Below are 9,551 nucleotides of genomic sequence, written 5' to 3' on the forward strand. Positions count from 1 at the left end.
ATTCGACTATCCACCGATTGTCGTGTGTTTGTTGTCTACCGAGGCACTAAGTCCCCGCAGACCCGAGTTTCTCTCACATTTGCTTGATCTACTGCGGCACGCCGGCCCAATAGATCGAAGCACCCGAACATTGCCTTCCTCACTCAGGGAGACCTCTTGACAGCTTCGTGTCATTTCTCACACCTCACCGTAGAATCACGAGATTGCTCTCGGACCCTTAATTTCTCTACTTATTCGTTTCGATACCTTACACTACGTCAAGCTTATTCAATTTGTATATTCGCATGGCGAACGTTTTGATGCGGAGACGTTCAGAGTCCGCGGTACTTCCAACCGGGTATGGTTGCCGTACGACCAACAGGAGATAACATCCAACACACTACAATCCTTTGAGGGTTTTAGGGCATCGTCCCGATACCCTAGCTATGCACAACATTGGCTCAGTAACCCGTACTGGTGTCTAAGGTACGACTAGATACTCAACTTGCACCTTGTGACAGTGTTTAGAACACGTTTCTATACATTTTTCATTTTTGTGTCACGACACCATACCCTCTTACTATAGCCAACGAACAACATCACCTTACCACAAGTGACCATTTTTATCCGTCCCTACATTAAACGACTTTGACACATTTTTCTCCTATACCTCCATACAAGTCTGAGGGCCGGGTGAATTTTCGCTTTTTACCTTTGGACATGTCGGTCACCCTTACTTTTCCCCATACATATGAGCCAAGCAGAGGCTCATTTACCCGAACTGGTGTCTAAGGTACGACTAGATACTCGATTTGCACCTTGTGACAGTGTTTAGAACACGTTCCCATACATTTTTCATTTTTGTGTCACGACACCATACCCTCTTACTATAGCCAATGAACAACATCACTTTACCACAAGTGACCATTTTTATCCATCCCAAAATTAAACGACCTCGGAATTTTTTTCTCCTACATCGCCATACAACTTTGAGGGTCGGGTGACTTTTGCTATTTACCGTCGGAGTTCACTTTTCATGCTTAAAAATGCATCCTGACACAGTTTTACTCAAAGTTAGAGTCAAAAAAATTTTTGTCAAAAAATCTTCCGTCGGTTATACCGGTACCCATGTCTCATAACTTGTACCAAGTTGTGAAGGGTAAATTTTGACAAAAATCCAAAAAAATCATTAAAAAGTCGCTATTGCTTATTGCATTCAGCATCGTTAGACGACTCTTATATGCCTTGGATGACCACTGTCTGATGATTATTTTAGCTTTTATGCCAAAATTTTGATTTCGTGTCTTACGTCCCTACATTAGACGACCTTGGATTTTCGTCTCCTGCACCGCCATGCAACTTTGATGGTCGGGTAACTTTCACTATTTACTGTCGGAGATCACTTTTCATGATTAATAATGCATCCTGAGACCGTTTTACTCAAAGTTAGAGCAAAAAAATTTTTTGTCCAAAAATCTTCCGTCGGTCATACCGGTACCCATGTCCTATGACTTGTACCAAGTTGTGAAGGGTACATTTTGACAAAAATCCAAAAAAATCATTAAAAAGTCGCTATTGCTTATTGCATTTCGCATCGTTAGACGACTCTAATATGCCTTGGATGACCACTGTCTGATGATTATTTTAGCTTTTATGCCAAAATTTTGATTTCGTGTCTTACGTCCCTACATTAGACGACCTTGGATTTTCGTCTCCTGCACCGCCATGCAACTTTGATGGTCGGGTAACTTTCACTATTTACTGTCGGAGATCACTTTTCATGATTAATAATGCATCCTGAGACCGTTTTACTCAAAGTTAGAGCAAAAAAATTTTTTGTCCAAAAATCTTCCGTCGGTCATACCGGTACCCATGTCCTATGACTTGTACCAAGTTGTGAAGGGTACATTTTGACAAAAATCCAAAAAAATCATTAAAAAGTCGCTATTGCTTATTGCATTTCGCATCGTTAGACGACTCTAATATGCCTTGGATGACCACTGTCTGATGATTATTTTAGATTTTATGCCAAAATTTTGATTTCGTGTCTTACGTCCCTACATTAGACGACCTTGGATTTTCGTCTCCTGCACCGCCATGCAACTTTGATGGTCGGGTAACTTTCGCTATTTACTGTCGGAGATCACTTTTCATGATTAATAATGCATCCTGAGACCGTTTTACTCAAAGTTAGAGCAAAAAAATGTTTTGTCCAAAAATCTTCCGTCGGTCATACCGGTACCCATGTCCTATGACTTGTACCAAGTTGTGAAGGGTACATTTTGACAAAAATCCAAAAAAATCATTAAAAAGTCGCTATTGCTTATTGCATTCAGCATCGTTAGACGACTCTAATATGCCTTGGATGACCACTGTCTGATGATTATTTTAGATTTTATGCCAAAATTTTGATTTCGTGTCTTACGTCCCTACATTAGACGACCTTGGATTTTCGTCGCCTGCACCGCCATGCAACTTTGATGGTCGGGTGACTTTTGCTATTTACCGTCGGAGATCACTTTTCATGATTAAGAATGCATCCTGAGACCGTTTTACTCAAAGTTAGAGCAAAAAAATTTTTTGTCCAAAAATCTTCCGTCGGTCATACCGGTACCCATGTCCTATGACTTGTACCAAGTTGTGAAGGGTACATTTTGACAAAAATCCAAAAAAATCTTTAAAAAGTCGCTATTGCTTATTGCATTCAGCATCGTTAGACAACTCTTATATGCCTTGGATGACCACTGTCTGATGATTATTTTAGCTTTTATGCCAAAATTTTGATTTCGTGTCTTACGTCCCTACATTAGACGACCTTGGATTTTCGTCTCCTGCACCGCCATGCAACTTTGATGGTCGGGTAACTTTCGCTATTTACTGTCGGAGATCACTTTTCATGCTTAAAAATGCATCCTGACACCGTTTTACTCAAAGTTAGAGCAAAAAAATTTTTTGTCCAAAAATCTTCCGTCGGTCATACCGGTACCCATGTCCTATGACTTGTACCAAGTTGTGAAGGGTACATTTTGACAAAAATCCAAAAAAATCATTAAAAAGTCGCTATTGCTTATTGCATTCAGCATCATTAGACGACTCTAATATGCCTTGGATGACCACTGTCTGGTGATTATTTTAGCTTTTATGCCAAAATTTTGATTTCGTGTCTTACGTCCCTACATTAGACGACCTTGGATTTTCGTCTCCTGCACCGCCATGCAACTTTGATGGTCGGGTAACTTTCGCTATTTACTGTCGGAGATCACTTTTCGTGATTAATAATGCATCCTGACACCGTTTTACTCAAAGTTAGAGTAAAAAAATTTTTTGTCCAAAAATCTTCCGTCGGTCATACCGGTACCCATGTCTCATAACTTGTACCAAGTTGTAAAGGGTAAATTTTGACAAAAATCCAAAAAAATCATTAAAAAGTCGCTATTGCTTATTGCATTCAGCATCATTAGACGACTCTAATATGCCTTGGATGACCACTGTCTGGTGATTATTTTAGCTTTTATGCCAAAATTTTGATTTCGTGTCTTACGTCCCTACATTAGACGACCTTGGATTTTCGTCTCCGGCACCGCCATGCAACTTTGATGGTCGGGTAACTTTCGCTATTTACTGTCGGAGATCACTTTTCGTGATTAATAATGCATCCTGACACCGTTTTACTCAAAGTTAGAGTAAAAAATTTTTTTGTCCAAAAATTTTCCGTCGGTCATACCGGAACCCATGTCTCATAACTTGTACCAAGTTGTGAAGGGTAAATTTTGACAAAAATCCAAAAAAATCATTAAAAAGTCGCTATTGCTTATTGCATTCAGCATCATAAGACGACTCTAATATGCCTTGGATGACCACTGTCTGGTGATTATTTTAGCTTTTATGCCAAAATTTTGATTTCGTGTCTTACGTCCCTACATTAGACGACCTTGGATTTTCGTCTCCGGCACCGCCATGCAACTTTGATGGTCGGGTAACTTTCGCTATTTACTGTCGGAGATCACTTTTCGTGATTAATAATGCATCCTGACACCGTTTTACTCAAAGTTAGAGTAAAAAAATTTTTTGTCCAAAAATCTTCCGTCGGTCATACCGGTACCCATGTCTCATAACTTGTACCAAGTTGTGAAGGGTAAATTTTGACAAAAATCCAAAAAAATCATTTAAAAGTCGCTATTGCTTATTGCATTCAGCATCATTAGACGACTCTAATATGCCTGGGATGACCACTGTCTGGTGATTATTTTAGCTTTTATGCCAAAATTTTGATTTCGTGTCTTACGTCCCTACATTAGACGACCTTGGATTTTCGTCTCCGGCACCGCCATGCAACTTTGATGGTCGGGTAACTTTCGCTATTTACTGTCGGAGATCACTTTTCGTGATTAATAATGCATCCTGACACCGTTTTACTCAAAGTTAGAGTAAAAAAATTTTTTGTCCAAAAATCTTCCGTCGGTCATACCGGTACCCATGTCTCATAACTTGTACCAAGTTGTAAAGGGTAAATTTTGACAAAAATCCAAAAAAATCATTAAAAAGTCGCTATTGCTTATTGCATTCAGCATCATTAGACGACTCTAATATGCCTTGGATGACCACTGTCTGGTGTTTATTTTAGCTTTTATGCCAAAATTTTGATTTCGTGTCTTACGTCCCTACATTAGACGACCTTGGATTTTCGTCTCCTGCACCGCCATGCAACTTTGATGGTCGGGTAACTTTCGCTATTTACTGTCGGAGATCACTTTTCGTGATTAATAATGCATCCTGACACCGTTTTACTCAAAGTTAGAGTAAAAAAATTTTTTGTCCAAAAATCTTCCGTCGGTCATACCGGTACCCATGTCTCATAACTTGTACCAAGTTGTGAAGGGTAAATTTTGACAAAAATCCAAAAAAATCATTAAAAAGTCGCTATTGCTTATTGCATTCAGCATCATTAGACGACTCTAATATGCCTTGGATGACCACTGTCTGGTGATTATTTTAGCTTTTATGCCAAAATTTTGATTTCGTGTCTTACGTCCCTACATTAGACGACCTTGGATTTTCGTCTCCTGCACCGCCATGCAACTTTGATGGTCGGGTAACTTTCGCTATTTACTGTCGGAGATCACTTTTCGTGATTAATAATGCATCCTGACACCGTTTTACTCAAAGTTATAGTAAAAAAATTTTTTGTCCAAAAATCTTCCGTCGGTCATACCGGTACCCATGTCTCATAACTTGTACCAAGTTGTGAAGGGTAAATTTTGACAAAAATCCAAAAAAATCATTAAAAAGTCGCTATTGCTTATTGCATTCAGCATCATTAGACGACTCTAATATGCCTTGGATGACCACTGTCTGGTGTTTATTTTAGCTTTTATGCCAAAATTTTGATTTCGTGTCTTACGTCCCTACATTAGACGACCTTGGATTTTCGTCTCCTGCACCGCCATGCAACTTTGATGGTCGGGTAACTTTCACTATTTACTGTCGGAGATCACTTTTCATGATTAATAATGCATCCTGAGACCGTTTTACTCAAAGTTAGAGCAAAAAAATTTTTTGTCCAAAAATCTTCCGTCGGTCATACCGGTACCCATGTCCTATGACTTGTACCAAGTTGTGAAGGGTACATTTTGACAAAAATCCAAAAAAATCATTAAAAAGTCGCTATTGCTTATTGCATTTCGCATCGTTAGACGACTCTAATATGCCTTGGATGACCACTGTCTGATGATTATTTTAGATTTTATGCCAAAATTTTGATTTCGTGTCTTACGTCCCTACATTAGACGACCTTGGATTTTCGTCTCCTGCACCGCCATGCAACTTTGATGGTCGGGTAACTTTCGCTATTTACTGTCGGAGATCACTTTTCATGATTAATAATGCATCCTGAGACCGTTTTACTCAAAGTTAGAGCAAAAAAATTTTTTGTCCAAAAATCTTCCGTCGGTCATACCGGTACCCATGTCCTATGACTTGTACCAAGTTGTGAAGGGTACATTTTGACAAAAATCCAAAAAAATCATTAAAAAGTCGCTATTGCTTATTGCATTCAGCATCGTTAGACGACTCTAATATGCCTTGGATGACCACTGTCTGATGATTATTTTAGATTTTATGCCAAAATTTTGATTTCGTGTCTTACGTCCCTACATTAGACGACCTTGGATTTTCGTCGCCTGCACCGCCATGCAACTTTGATGGTCGGGTGACTTTTGCTATTTACCGTCGGAGATCACTTTTCATGATTAAGAATGCATCCTGAGACCGTTTTACTCAAAGTTAGAGCAAAAAAATTTTTTGTCCAAAAATCTTCCGTCGGTCATACCGGTACCCATGTCCTATGACTTGTACCAAGTTGTGAAGGGTACATTTTGACAAAAATCCAAAAAAATCTTTAAAAAGTCGCTATTGCTTATTGCATTCAGCATCGTTAGACAACTCTTATATGCCTTGGATGACCACTGTCTGATGATTATTTTAGCTTTTATGCCAAAATTTTGATTTCGTGTCTTACGTCCCTACATTAGACGACCTTGGATTTTCGTCTCCTGCACCGCCATGCAACTTTGATGGTCGGGTAACTTTCGCTATTTACTGTCGGAGATCACTTTTCATGCTTAAAAATGCATCCTGACACCGTTTTACTCAAAGTTAGAGCAAAAAAATTTTTTGTCCAAAAATCTTCCGTCGGTCATACCGGTACCCATGTCCTATGACTTGTACCAAGTTGTGAAGGGTACATTTTGACAAAAATCCAAAAAAATCATTAAAAAGTCGCTATTGCTTATTGCATTTCGCATCGTTAGACGACTCTAATATGCCTTGGATGACCACTGTCTGATGATTATTTTAGATTTTATGCCAAAATTTTGATTTCGTGTCTTACGTCCCTACATTAGACGACCTTGGATTTTCGTCTCCTGCACCGCCATGCAACTTTGATGGTCGGGTAACTTTCGCTATTTACTGTCGGAGATCACTTTTCATGATTAATAATGCATCCTGAGACCGTTTTACTCAAAGTTAGAGCAAAAAAATTTTTTGTCCAAAAATCTTCCGTCGGTCATACCGGTACCCATGTCCTATGACTTGTACCAAGTTGTGAAGGGTACATTTTGACAAAAATCCAAAAAAATCATTAAAAAGTCGCTATTGCTTATTGCATTCAGCATCGTTAGACGACTCTAATATGCCTTGGATGACCACTGTCTGATGATTATTTTAGATTTTATGCCAAAATTTTGATTTCGTGTCTTACGTCCCTACATTAGACGACCTTGGATTTTCGTCGCCTGCACCGCCATGCAACTTTGATGGTCGGGTGACTTTTGCTATTTACCGTCGGAGATCACTTTTCATGATTAAGAATGCATCCTGAGACCGTTTTACTCAAAGTTAGAGCAAAAAAATTTTTTGTCCAAAAATCTTCCGTCGGTCATACCGGTACCCATGTCCTATGACTTGTACCAAGTTGTGAAGGGTACATTTTGACAAAAATCCAAAAAAATCTTTAAAAAGTCGCTATTGCTTATTGCATTCAGCATCGTTAGACGACTCTTATATGCCTTGGATGACCACTGTCTGATGATTATTTTAGCTTTTATGCCAAAATTTTGATTTCGTGTCTTACGTCCCTAAATTAAACGACCTTGGATTTTCTTCTCCTACACCGCCATACAACTTTGATGGTCGGTTGACTTTTGCTATTTACTGTCGGTGTTCACTTTTCGTGGTTAAATATGTATTCTGAGACAGTTTTACTCAAAGTTAGAGAAAAAAATTTTCTTCTCAATAAATCCCCCGAAACCAATGTCTTATACATTGAACCAGGTTATGAGGCGCACCTGTGTGTGAAGAGTTCTTCGTGTGGTTTATAGACATTTCAGGCACTTGGTATATAGTTTTGGTTTGTGCCCAAGTCCCGTACTTAGAGATATTTTTGGTTTCGGACCAACCAATTCGACTTGCCTTCATCTCTTGTTAGGTTTATAATATCAATACTCGAACTTATATGCATGTTCAGGGACATCATTTTAACTTTCGGTTTGCACCCAAGTCCCGAACTTAGAGATATTTTTGGTTTCTTATCAACCAATTCGACTTGCCTTCATCTCTTGTTAGGTTTATAATATCAATACTCGAACTTATATGCATGTTCAGGGACATCATTTTAACTTTCGGTTTGCACCCAAGTCCCGAACTTAGAGATATTTTTGGTTTCTCACCAACCAATTCGACTTGCCTTCATCTCTTGTTAGGTTTATAATATCAATACTCGAACTTATATGCATGTTCAGGGACATCATTTTAACTTTCGGTTTGTACCCAAGTCCCGAACTTAGAGATATTTTTGGTTTCTTATCAACCAATTCGACTTGCCTTCATCTCTTGTTAGGTTTATAATATCAATACTCGAACTTATATGCATGTTCAGGGACATCATTTTAACTTTCGGTTTGCACCCAAGTCCCGAACTCAGTGATATTTTTGGTTTCTTACCAACCAATTCGACTTGCCTTCATCTCTTGTTAGGTTTATAATATCAATACTCGAACTTATATGCATGTTCAGGGACATCATTTTAACTTTCGGTTTGCACCCAAGTCCCGAACTTAGTGATATTTTTGGTTTCTTATCAACCAATTCGACTGCCTTCATCTCTTGTTAGGTTTATAATATCAATACTCGAACTTATATGCATGTTCAGGGACATCATTTTAACTTTCGGTTTGCACCCAAGTCCCGAACTTAGAGATATTTTTGGTTTCGGACCAACCAATTCGACTTGCCTTCATCTCTTGTTAGGTTTATAATATCAATACTCGAACTTATATGCATGTTCAGGGACATCATTTTAACTTTCGGTTTGCACCCAAGTCCCGAACTTAGAGATATTTTTGGTTTCGGACCAACCAATTCGACTTGCCTTCATCTCTTGTTAGGTTTATAATATCAATACTCGAACTTATATGCATGTTCAGGGACATCATTTTAACTTTCGGTTTGCACCCAAGTCCCGAACTTAGAGATATTTTTGGTTTCTTATCAACCAATTCGACTTGCCTTCATCTCTTGTTAGGTTTATAATATCAATACTCGAACTTATATGCATGTTCAGGGACATCATTTTAACTTTTGGTTTGCGCACAAGTCCCGAACTTAGTGATATTTTTGGTTTTGGACCAACCAATTCGACTTGCCTTCATCTCTTGTTAGGTTTATAATATCAATACTCGAACTTATATGCATGTTCAGGGACATCATTTTAACTTTTGGTTTGCGCACAAGTCCCGAACTTAGTGATATTTTTGGTTTCCGACCAACCAATTCGACTTGCCTTCATCTCTTGTTAGGTTTATAATATCAATACTCGAACTTATATGCATGTTCAGGGACATCATTTTAACTTTCGGTTTGCACCCAAGTCCCGAACTTAGAGATATTTTTGGTTTCGGACCAACCAATTCGACTTGCCTTCATCTCTTGTTAGGTTTATAATATCAATACTCGAACTTATATGCATGTTCAGGGACATCATATTAACTTTCGGTTTGTACCCAAGTCCCGAA

Source organism: Anopheles maculipalpis (genome assembly GCF_943734695.1).
Source record: "Anopheles maculipalpis chromosome X unlocalized genomic scaffold, idAnoMacuDA_375_x X_unloc_145, whole genome shotgun sequence".
Lineage (NCBI taxonomy): Eukaryota > Metazoa > Arthropoda > Insecta > Diptera > Culicidae > Anopheles > Anopheles maculipalpis.